Source organism: Chiloscyllium punctatum, chromosome 40 (assembly GCF_047496795.1).
Source record: "Chiloscyllium punctatum isolate Juve2018m chromosome 40, sChiPun1.3, whole genome shotgun sequence".
Lineage (NCBI taxonomy): Eukaryota > Metazoa > Chordata > Chondrichthyes > Orectolobiformes > Hemiscylliidae > Chiloscyllium > Chiloscyllium punctatum.
The window spans coordinates 14,452,337-14,464,536 of record NC_092778.1 but is presented as its reverse complement, the minus strand read 5'-3'; the positions used below and the strand labels follow the sequence as shown (position 1 = coordinate 14,464,536).

Sequence of the window (12,200 nt, the reverse complement as noted above, 5' to 3'; positions counted from 1 at the left end):
TGAGGCAGAGTGATTTAGATAGAGAATTACAGAGCTTAGCATCAGGTGTAAAGCTTAGGCAATAAAAATTAAGGATGTCCACTAACCTCTCACAGCATGTGATAGGCTGTAGTATGAACATAGGAACACGTGAACATATGAACATACAAATTAGGGGGAGAATTAAGGCCCTGAGCCTTTAACCCTGCTTTGAATGGTGGATCTGCTTGTGTTCCAAATTCCACGTTCCCATCCATTCCCTTGCCTAACATGAATCTATCTATTCCTGCCATAAGAAAATTCAATGATACTTCATTGAATTCATTGCCGTCATTGCCTTCCAAAGTTGCACAACCCTCCGAGAGGAAAAAGAAAATTCCCTCATTTCAGTCCTAAAAGGATGACCTCCAATTTTAAAAGTATTTCCCCCTGTTCTGGACACACTCACAAGAGTAAACATCCTTCTTCACATGTTTACCCTTACAAGGCGTTGTGTGATTTTTTTTAACTAAGATCATTCAGGATCTTGTAATCTTCAGTCAAATCACACCTTGCTGTTCTGAACATTGGTGAAAACAAGCCCTTCTGAACACTGGTGAAAGTAAGCCCAATCTGATCAACCGTTCGTCATAGGCTGACCTGCTCATTCCAGGTACAGGTCGTTCTGCTATAACATGCATTCTGTTAACGCAAATTCACTAACGCGATTGACAAATATGGGACACTGTTTCTACAGTGTGAGCCTTTCAAATAGTGTGTTGGCTGTAACACAATTACATTGCCATCAACCTTAAGCGCTGTTTCTAAAGCATGAATTTTCTATAAAACAGGATTGCACAAGAACACAACCATCACATTACAGAACAACTACTGTATCAATCTAGTAAGCGCCTCTGAATTGCCTCCAACACATTCGCTTCGACCCTTAAGTAAAGAGTCCAAAGCTGTGCAGTATTTGAGATGTGGTCTCACCACTACCTTGCACAACTGAGGTATCCTTACTTCGATATCTCTTATTATAAAGGCTGGTATCCCATTAACCTTCCTGATTATTTACTATTCTCATTTACTAACCTTTGTTACGTATACACAAAATAAAATCTAAATCCCTCAGCATCGCGGAATTCTGCAGTCGTCTTAATTTAAGTAGCACACCACTTTTTTTATTCTTTCTGCCACGGTGAACACTTTGCCCATATTATAACCCATTTGTCAGATTTTGCCCACTCACTTAACCTATCTGTATTATTCTGCATCCTCGCTGCGTTACCTTCACAGTCTTCATTCCTACGTATCTTTCTGTCGTTTGCAAAGTTAACCACCATGCTGCTGTTCCCTCATTTAAGTCATTGTTATTGAAATAACTGCACAGAGGTTGGTATCCCCTCACCAAGTCTCCCTTTATTTACAAATGCCCAGTACATGGGCTCTGACCAGCCAGCTCAGAGCCAGTGCCTAGAATGAGGAGCCTCTCTGTATCTCCTGATCATGTCTGTCAGCCAGGGCTCTCTGATTGGCCCAGGTTAATAACTCCAATTGACAATCCAATGAGATCCATCTGGTTCTCATTTCAATTCCTACAGTGATAAATTGTAAAAAACTTGAAGGAGCATCGCAGATCCCTGTGGGACTCCACATGTCTGCTGTATGTATGCTGATGATGGTGATGGTGGTGTAAAGTACTTAACTGGTCACCTTGTAGGGCTTCACTGCTAAAGCTTGGTTACATGGAGGGGAAGAAAGAACATACAGTTTAAGAGTACCTTTCATATCCTCAAAACAGCTGAAAGAGATTTACAGCCAATGAATTGCTTTGAATTGAAGTCACTGTTGTCATGTAAGCAAATGTCTCAGCCAATTTGAGTAAGTGAGCTAAAAGATCAGTTAATCTGCTTTGGTGTTGTTAGTATTGATGAGGACACATGGAGACCACGGTGCATTTCTTTGAGTGGGATTTTTTAATCTGTAAGTGAATAGGAGACCACGAGCTCAATTTAATGTTTTATTAAATGTCTCAGGATAATATACATCCGATAATCAATGTCATCAGTACTACCCTGTGTAGACTGGTTACTGTAGACATCATGACAAAATACCTTTGAAATGAGTTTTCCAATGCACAGAATAAACACCGTGTCCACGTTTTCTGTCTTTGAAATGGTACAGGGGCCATATCTTGTTCCATATTGTTCCCTGATTTGATGTATTCTGAAACATACCACTGTGTTGACATCATGTCCTGCACAGAGCAAATGTTTTCATTGCCACATGGACAATATAGCTGATCCATAATTGAAGAAACATGTTTTCGGGACTGTCCCAGATTCTGGCACTAAAACCAATAGAAGCAAGTTATAAGGAACCAAATGCCATCTGTAAACTTGCAGATTCACTATGATAGTGGTCAACTGGAAACAGATTGCAGCATTCCATGTCACGCTATATTGTTTTACATTTCAACTGTATTTTTCTTCATGATACAAAGTGAGTAGGAGTTAATGTAAATGGAAATTTGATCTCAATAAAATTATCACTGACATGGCTTCCTCATATAGTAGTGTATGAAAAACAGGTAAACGCATTGGCAATGTCAAAGAGAATTGTGTGTCAGTTTAACACACCTCTGAATAAACTGTCCCTCAATACTATTGCAACTGACTGTTATTCAGATTATGAGCCTGTGTGAGAAGGACTGCGGAAATTAACAAAACATGTGAAAATTAAACATCACAACAGCATAGAAACTAAGAGTAGTAGCAGGCCATTCGGCCCTTCTAGCCTCTTCTGCCATTCATTAAGATCATGGCTGATTATCCAACTCAATAACCTGTTCCCTGCTTTCCCCCATATCCTTTATGGTAGTGGTGAAGGGTAGAGATTTTGTTTTTAAAAAACGTATGTGTCAAATGGTTTGAAAAGATTCCCTCCACTCCAAGTTGATTTGCCTTTTTTCCAGAAAGCAGTGACTTGTACTTGGATACATGGCCCCAGCAGCCAGCAGCCTCAAACCCATTATACATGAGTGTCTGGAGTATCAGTGAACCTGAGAGTTATTGCATGGTAATCAGGAGTAGGAGCCCTAAGCCCAAAGCAAACCTTCCACCATAAAACCACTTTGGTCCAGATGACCCAGGAACACACTTCTACTTTGAGCAATTCCTGAGCATGCACAATTGGAATTCTGATTCTTTCATTTCCAATGAAGGACAAGAGCAGCAGTTCCATGGGAATGACACCATCCGCAAGTTATTCCCCAAGTCATTGGCCATTCTCTTGTGGAAATATATTACCATTCCTTCACTGTCACTTCATCAACATTTTGGAACTCCCTGCCTTATTAGTCTTTTTGGTGCATCTTCTGAGGCAGAGGGCTTCATTTCCTCTATAGACCATCAGACCATAATATATGGAAGCAGAGGTAGCCCATTCACCCCATAGAGTTTGCTTCACATTCAATGAGATCACGGCTAATCCAATCATCCTCAACTCCACTTTCCTGCCTTTTCCCCAAAGCCCTTGACTCCCTTGATTAAAAAAATTGTCTGTCTCAGCTTTGAATATAATCAATGACCCAGTCTCTATAGGCCTCTGCAATAAAGAATTCCATAGATTCACAGCACTCTGAGAGAATAAATACTTCTTTATCTTGCTCATAAATGTGCAACTTCTTATTCTGAGACTCTAGCCCTAGATTGTGTCAAAAGGGGGAATAATCTTTCCTCATCTACCCTGTTTAGTCTACTAAGAATCTTATACGAATCTATAAGGCCATCTCGGATTCTGCAATATTCCAATGAGTATACGCTCAACCTACACAACCACTCTTCATAAGATAGTCCCTCCATATCTGGTACTATGCCTAGTGAACCTTCTTTGGACTGCCTCCAATGTCAGTGTATTTTTCCTTAGATAACTCCCAAAACAGAACACCATCTGTGGTCTGACTAGTGCCTTGTACAGTCTTTAATGCTATATCCCATTCCCTTTGAAATAAAGGCCAATATACCATTTGCCTTTTCTATTACCTGCTGAACCTAGATGCTGGCTTTTTGAGATTCATAGAATCTCTACAGTGTGGAAGCAGGCATTTCAGCCCAACAAGTCCACACTGACCCTCTAAAGAGTATACTACCCAGACCCATTCCACTACATTTACCTGTGACTAATGCATCCCTGAACACTATGGGTAATTTAGCATGGCCAATTCACCTAACCTGCACATCTTTGGACAGTGGGAGGAAACCCACACAGACACAGGGAGAATGTGCAAACTCCACACAGACAGTCGCCCGAGGCTGGAATCAAACCCAAATCCCTGGCTCTGTGAGGCAGCAGTGCTAACCACTCAGCCACCACGGACAGGGACAGCCCCCAAATCAATCTGTTCAGCTTCCTGCAGAAACCTGTGCAGGATTGGGGTTGGTGGGCCGGGAATTATAGTCTAACCTCTCGCAATATTCTAAGCACTGGGGAGGAATCCGAGTGAGGGGGTGTGCTAACACAATAGACACGACAGAGCGTGTCACACTTGGAAAGGATCGTTACCTAATGGCACACGCTCATTGAACAGTTTCTGCCAAATACTTTTGTTTTTGTAAGGGAACGTTGTTGTCTGAGATCCAAGTCTGGTCAAAATCCCTAGCTTTTAACATGATCAAGTATATTTTTTTTCCAAATTGTATCTTGTGGTTTGGTGGCTTGACTCCCCAACATTAAAATTGGAACCAATGTGTGATGAGTTATAGGTGGACCCTGGGGTTTTGATTGTAGTTTTGGAGTATGTTCCTAAAGGCGATCATTGGAGAATCCATTTGAGCCAAATGCATCCTTGGCATCTGAGGCTGGGCACACCAAAGCAAATTAATCATGGAAGAGATTTCTTGGAGCAGTGGGGGAAGGTGTGAGGGGTGTAATTTTGACTCGATGGCATTGTGAGTATGAAATTCCCTGAAGAGGTTACATGAAATGGTTGAAGGACACAATTATTAACATTTGGAAAACTGAGGCCACAGGAATGGATTGATGTTGGGAAACGAGCCTGTCAGGTTGAATTGTACTGACATTATTAAAGAGAAGCTGGATAACTGAATGAGGAGAAAGAAGTAGGTAATGTTGATAGGGTTGCAGGAAGTAAAATGGGGGAAGGAGTGTCATCACTCGCACAAATCGTTTGGGCCGAATGGCCTGTTTCAGTGCTTTAAATGCTATAGAATGAATCCCACAGCATAGGTCTCAGTGGTTGAAGGCCTCACCACCAATGATGCTGGAAAGTGAGAGAGTAATGTACCAAGTCAGCTGAATTTAGATTTAGAGGGAGAGGAAGTTATATCGGGTGATGATAAAGTTTACGGTTACAGAGGTGACAAGACATGCTACTACATATGGATTTAAATGTATTAAATACAAATGGATTGAAAGAAAATTTAAAATATGATAAACTAGTCGACAGAGAGCCAGTGTTAGGCAGTGCAGACAGGAGGTATGGACAAGTAGGCCTCGTGTGATGTAGAATACAGGCAGCAGTATGCTGTGTGAGTTGAAATGGAGCATTGGAAGTAAATGTATGAGTTTAGCCGTAGAGATTTTAGTTAGCTTTTCAGAGGCGAGAGTGAAAATAGACCTCTTGGGAGCCTGTTTGGAAATAAGGGCTGGAAGCTTAGTTCGGGGATTCTGGAAATTTCCATGAATCAACTCCTGAGAGTTAATGTTGCTATTCCAACTCCGCCAACCTGGTGCAGTCTCCCACAGTTACCTGGCAGGTAAAGAGAGATGGACATAGTTGTGGAACATTGCAAGCTGATTCACCAGTCTATGGAATCTGACACAAGACAGTGCGGATATAAGAAATGTTTTAATGCAGGAAAGACGACCAAACAAAATCTACTATCTGGTCAGGTGATTGACATTCCAATTATGTCAGGGTAGTTGTGTGATGTGAAGAACTGCGAGCTGACAAGGGCTTGTACAAAAACGGGAGGCTTGCTTGACAAAGCTTCAGCCTTAGATCCCACTCCAGACCCCCCTCCAAAACTGGCTTTCATAGACGAATATTGTGCTTTAGTATGAATAAAAATTCTGAATTTTAATTACAAATTCACTCTACATTAAAAAGGAAAATATTGTAACACTGATTATAAATTCTCATTGTTCTGCAGAATATAAACAGGAAGAAATGCATATCATAATGTGTCATATGGCTCACATGATGTAATACTACTTTTTCTTACAACAGGGACTGGATGGTTTGTGTGCAGTTTACACAATCAATAATCATTACAATAGTGTGGGCCGGATTAGGTTGCATACTTTGATGTTATTTACTATTTAGCAGTTTTAGAAAAGACCTGAAGATATACAAATTTGTGAAACAGTCACATAGACAGAATAAGGAAGATATAATGTGAAATATTGGGAAGGACTGCAATGTAATTAATTCGACATGTAAATATCAGTATACGGCAATGTATACTAGTGGATCTTTATCCTTCTTTCCCACTGCTGAGGCCTGCTGTTTGCTTATGCAGTTTCATGAAGAGCTCATTCAGTTTCCATTTGCCACTGCCCACCCCTGTGAAATGTTCCCACTTGAGGCGACCGTATAGTTTGCCTAGTGGTTGCACCAGGCCTCTGTGGTGGCATTCGAACAATCTTTAAAAAACGTTAATTAAGAAAATATAGAGTAGATGCAAGGGTGAATACTAAATAACAGCATCATCCCCTATCACATCAGCAAAATCTCGGCCTGCGTTATGTGATTGTCTCTCCATCAATAGTGTGTAAATATAAAGCCATAGTTTAGCTGTGGCTACCTACTCTTTTTCTGTCTGCCTGTTACGTTTAGCCATATTCAGTGTCTTCTTCCATTTCTTACATTGGTTCTGCTGTTCAGATGCTTCTTACAGTAACAGAGTTTAGTTTAACATCAAAAGGTATATGTGTGAAATCCTTGAGTGACGAGGGGACTGGGGGCCATTCCCAATGAAGGAACAAAGTGATATGGTTTTTCATTTTATATAATTTCTTCAAACTGAAAACTGACTGAATCTCCTTGTCACTGCAAGACCTATTATTAAATATGTATGCCTGCCTGGGATTCCAGAACTGCAAGAAGAAAGACATTGGTCCAGCTAAATGTTGGTTAATGTCTTATTATGATTCATCAAATCCCAGGACAGTACTTCTGCTTATATACATGTGACACATCACACAAATTCACAGTTTAAATGCAGGACTGGGCTGCCCACACCCCTCTAACAGTAAGGGTAGGCACATAGCATTTATACCTGAAGTGACTAGTATGATTTGTACATGTAATTACATGGTATCTGGAGCAGTTATTTGATCTGCATGTGAAAAATGTATGAGCTGTTTCCCCAGAACATTCCAGAACACAGCAGCTGGAAAAAATGAGCTCGCAGATTTCTGTAGACTTGAGATTGCTTCACTGAAGAGCGCAACAAATTGCAATGTTTCTTGAACAACCCATAACTTCTTTTCATTTCTCTAGACGCATGTAAAGTACAGGTTGGAGTTTGTTAATTGGACAACAAATGGCAGATCTGTTGTTTATTAAAGTCAAAAGGTTAAATGCAGATGCATGGTAAAGGCTAAGGATGTCTCTGTAATTACAGCCTATCATGCTACAATTATAACTGTTTATTAAAGGTGTCACTGTAACTTGCTAATCATGATATTGCGGAACAGCTTTTTAAATGTTCATCTTCTCTCACCTTAACCACCAAAAAAAAATACGTGAAAGGAAAAGAAAGCTTATTTATGGTGTCTGAATCCATTTCCTGTTGACTGCGGAGCAGACTAGCATTAACATGTTCAGCTTGAGAAACAGATGGGCATGGGCTTGAGCCCCAGGGGCCACCTGAGACTTTAATATGCCTTGAGTCTGGTCAATATTCCTCCAAGCCACTAGATGGCAGATCCTTTAGAAGACAGCTGTACCTCCAAGGTGGTGTGGAGAGCACAGGGTAGAGAAGTGGGAAGCTGGGGAGGTGGGAAAGGAGAGCAACATTTAAAGAATGATGTCTGGCCCTTCAGCAGCATTGATTGTGGTTTCTATTGGTGGAAGTTTGGTGACCTTGCCTAATGTGGATATTAAAATTTTATTTAAAATTCTGTTTTTTTTCCAAAGCCACCCTATTATTAAAATTGAAATAGCAGGAATACATTAGGGTCTTGAAGGAATCTTTTAACCATTTTTTTTCCAGGCTTAATGATGCCCAGCAGGAATTTGTGAATCATTAGAACAAAACTTTCGAAAACAAAATTACGTATAAAGCAGACACCAACCTTTATTATGTTGTGCAATTTGGCACCCAGATGTTTAATGCATTAGAATATATTCATTTAGTTCCACTGTACTGCATGAATTCAGTGTGAATATTAATACAGTAACAGTAATGGATGAAATATACTCTTAATGAGCCCTATGATGCCCAGATTAACTGATGGATATTTGGAGTGTTTGGGAATGAATTTGAATTTTTCTCGTGTCCTCAAGCAAGTCTTTTTTTTTTGCTGTGAAGACCAAGTTTTATTTTGGGTTATCAATCTTTTGAGACTTGCCTGGTTTCTGAAAATTGGTGAATGTTGAACGAAACTTGAGACAAACCGCATAAATTGAAATAAGGATAGGTGAGGAAGAGGCCAGAAAGAAATTCAGCTGATGTTGTTGTCTGGCACGCGAGGGAATTTGAGATCTATACAGTTTTGACTAAAGGTTGTTTTTCCAGAATCTGTTTCCATTCCAGTCATATAGTCCTCATTGTTTCCTGCAGAACCCTAGGGACAGAATGGAGCCAAATCATCTGTCTTTAAAATCAGGCCCTTTTTTTATCTTTCATATACAGTATAAATATGTCTCTCTACACCCGTTGACACATATTTGAAGATGTTACAGCAGCTAATACTTTTTCTTCATTTTTATTATGTATAGTTCTTGATTTCTTTTTTGTCCACCTCTATTCTGATAGTCTGCACTGTATGGGAGTAGCGATAGTGTTACTAAGTTGAGCTATCTTGCTTACAGTAACAAATGAGAGTTGGACTGACGCAGAAAGGATGGTTTTTGCTCTCATTTATGATAATAAGTGTTCTCAGCACTTTTAACCCATTTGGAATAAAGCACAATGAGAGTCGCTTTGTTGGCAAATTTTACCTTTTCTGCGCAGATGCCTTGTTCCCACGAGTGTAGACTATGCCATCTACGAACTGTGGAGTTCAAGACAGAAAATTACATATCTCCTATTTTCCCTTTAAAAGGCTTATGTACTTTTACATTAACGAACCTTGTGGTTAAAATCCGACCAAGAAATTATATAGTTTAAAAAAAATGATCAGGTGTGCACTGCATGATGACTCTTTATTGTATATTCAAGAGGAAGATTGTAAAGGATCGTTTACAGAAAATATTTCTGGGTGAGAGTGGCTGCAGTTTTTTAAACCCTCCCTGGCTATAAAACAATGCAAACAAAATCGTCGATTCAACAATAACCTGCATTTACATACCACCCCTAACACAGGCCGAACATACCAAGGAATTTTATAGTTTAACAACATTTGACGCTATAAAAGGATTTTTTAAGGCAGATGAAATTAAGTTGGTCAAAGAGATAGTTCTTCAGGAGCATTTTAAAGGGAAAGAAGGGAATCAATAGGAGTCAGTGCATCCAATTGATGTAATTTCATCCATGGGGCTTGATGAGAGTGAGGTGGAGCTGGGTATCAATTCTCTCCTCACCCCTGTACACTTGTACAGATTTTAGTTTTAATAAACGTCTGAGGCTTACCTCCTTTCTCAGAGGGCATTGGATGGGATTCCAGTGTCAGTGAATTACCCACCGACTGGCTTGCAGTCTCCACCATGTAACACACAGGGGTTCTGTTCAAGGCCGGGCGATTGCAATATTTGCAGCTCTGAAACTGATTAATCACGAGTGTGCAGCACAATGAGCAAGGGCACTACAAGGAAGTGAACTATGAAGGGGATTTTGCAGGAATCGCTGCTGCACCAATTAAGTCAGATTTATGTGTGTGTGTTTTCCAAAACAACAACTGACCAGGACCAAAAAAAATGCTGGTGCACAAAAAAAAAACCCAGACCCTGCTAATGAATGGGATTTAATGGCTGTTTCACGTTTGGCTTTTGCATAGACCCTGGCCCCATGCTATAATATGCATATATGGCACAGGTTTGGATGCTGCTTTGTTGTTGTAATAGGTTACAATATAGCTACTGTTTAAGGCAAATTCAGTCATGTTGACAGTATGAAATCTTAAAAGTATAACATCAGTCAGGATGTTTATTGAAAGTGCATTTCACTCAGGTAGAATCACGGAACTTAAAGTGCACCTAAAATAATTTAATCAGTGAATTATTTTAATCAGTAACAGCTTTTGGTTATCAACGCAGTGCTTTCCTCTCTTTAAATGTTCTCTGCTCCAGTTTGTCCTGGGTGTGGGCCATCAATATCTGATGGTGTCCGTTCTGGCTCACATAACCTAACTCCGTCCTTGATCACTGATTGAAGCTGAGAGCATCCTTGGCTCTTTGATAACAAAGCGGCCAGTCTTAAAGTGTGAGATCTGACTGAGTGAGTTCTAGGTGGCTGTTTTGTCACACTTGAGACTGATCCTTCTGCTGTGGGTCTGTCAATAGCACCTTCTTATGGAGTACAGGCGGATGTGGGTTCAAACCCCACTCCAGGCCGATATTTACTCTTCAACCAGAATTGTTTGACATGTTCCTATGATCATTATCACATTGCTGCTTATGGAAGCTTGCTGTGTACAAATTGGCTTCTGTGCTTCCACTGTAAAAGCAATTCACTGGCTGAAAGATGCTTTGTAATATTCCGAGGCTGAGAAAGGTGTCATATAAATGCAAGTTCCTTCATCTCCTTTTAACAATGGGAACGAACATAAGAGAAGCTATTTTTTGTAGAGTTGTTTAAATGATGAATTGACGTGAAACAAATTAAATGACTTGAACAATTGAACTCATTCCTAATCTGATTCTTGTAAGAAAGAAGTAAAAGAGAATCATTGTGTAGTCTTGCCTTTGAGATTGTTCTAGAAGGGAGCCTAGCCCAGGCTGCTGTACTGAAAGGTAACCAATCTCTCTTTCAACTATCACGTACATCCATAACTCTGATTAACAAAGTGCATTAAAATATGGTACAATTTAATAATGTGTAAGCAAGTCCACACTCGCTCATGCATTACGTTATGTTCCTGACTGCAGCATTGGATTTGAATGTTGGCACTTTCTTCAAATAAGGAAGAATCTTGGCAAAGCCTTACCTCAGGCAGGTTGTTAGATGGTGGAGCACATTGGGGAACGAAACGCATTTGAGTCCATCTAATTTTGAAAGCAAAGGTGGTGTCTGCAGTGAGTAATCACGATGAAAGTGACCACAGATATATTTCAAACTGCAGCCTCTCTAGATTCCCTCTGAACTGTGGCTATAAACAACCTCATGTCCTTGCTTTCAAGGTTGTTTTTGAGCTGTAATTTAGCCCTGGCAACACTTGCCTAGGTGCAAGATGCACAATGTCAGCACATTGCTGGATAATCTGTGAGTGAAGGCGAATGTGAGACTTGGAGACTAGGTTTTTTAATAGCATCATGTATTTGGATATGTGTTTGTGCTTGTGTGTACATGTACGTGTACCTGCAGTTACTGAAGTGAACTCATCTGTTAATTTGTTTTCTGTGAGCACGGGAATGGGAAATAGCATTCTACAAAATGTGATTCTCGTTTTCTTTGGTCCAGAAATGAATCTGCAGGATTAGATTGTGTTAATCAAAAGGCTACTACATGAGCCCAGGACAACAACCCCAATCTGTCTTCTGATGGTGCCATGTAAAATGTAAAACAAGAAATGCAAAGTATTTATAGTGCAGAGTGAGGCTATTTAGTGTGATTCATCTGTGCCGGTGTTAATGTTACATGCAAGTCTCCACACAGTCGACATGCCCTCACCCTCTCAATATATCCATCTAGTCATTTCTCCCTTGTGTGTTTATCTTGTTTCTCTTAACTGCATCTATACTATTCGCTTCAACTCTACACCATGGTGGTTTCACACTCTAATCACTCTCTGTATGAAGGTGTTTCTCCGGCACTCCCAAATGGATTCATGGAGGACTATCTCACCTTTGTGATCCTGAGTTCTGGACATCAAGTTGATGAACGGGGATGCAG

The 12,200-nt window shown here is 40.2% G+C and overlaps 1 protein-coding gene and 1 long non-coding RNA gene across 14 annotated transcripts in view; one reads left to right on the top strand and one right to left on the bottom strand.

Moving 5' to 3' along the window:
* The window catches only part of tnrc18 (trinucleotide repeat containing 18), a 182,175-nt gene that overhangs the window by 28,173 nt on the left and 141,802 nt on the right, over positions 1–12,200 (top strand). The gene's annotated exons all lie outside the window — the stretch shown is intronic.
* On the bottom strand, positions 2,054–11,328 carry LOC140464369 (uncharacterized). Its single transcript, XR_011954914.1, has 3 exons — positions 11,296–11,328; positions 9,152–9,204; positions 2,054–2,311 (listed from the first exon to the last, which is right to left on the bottom strand). It is a non-coding gene; the product is annotated as an uncharacterized lncRNA (long non-coding RNA).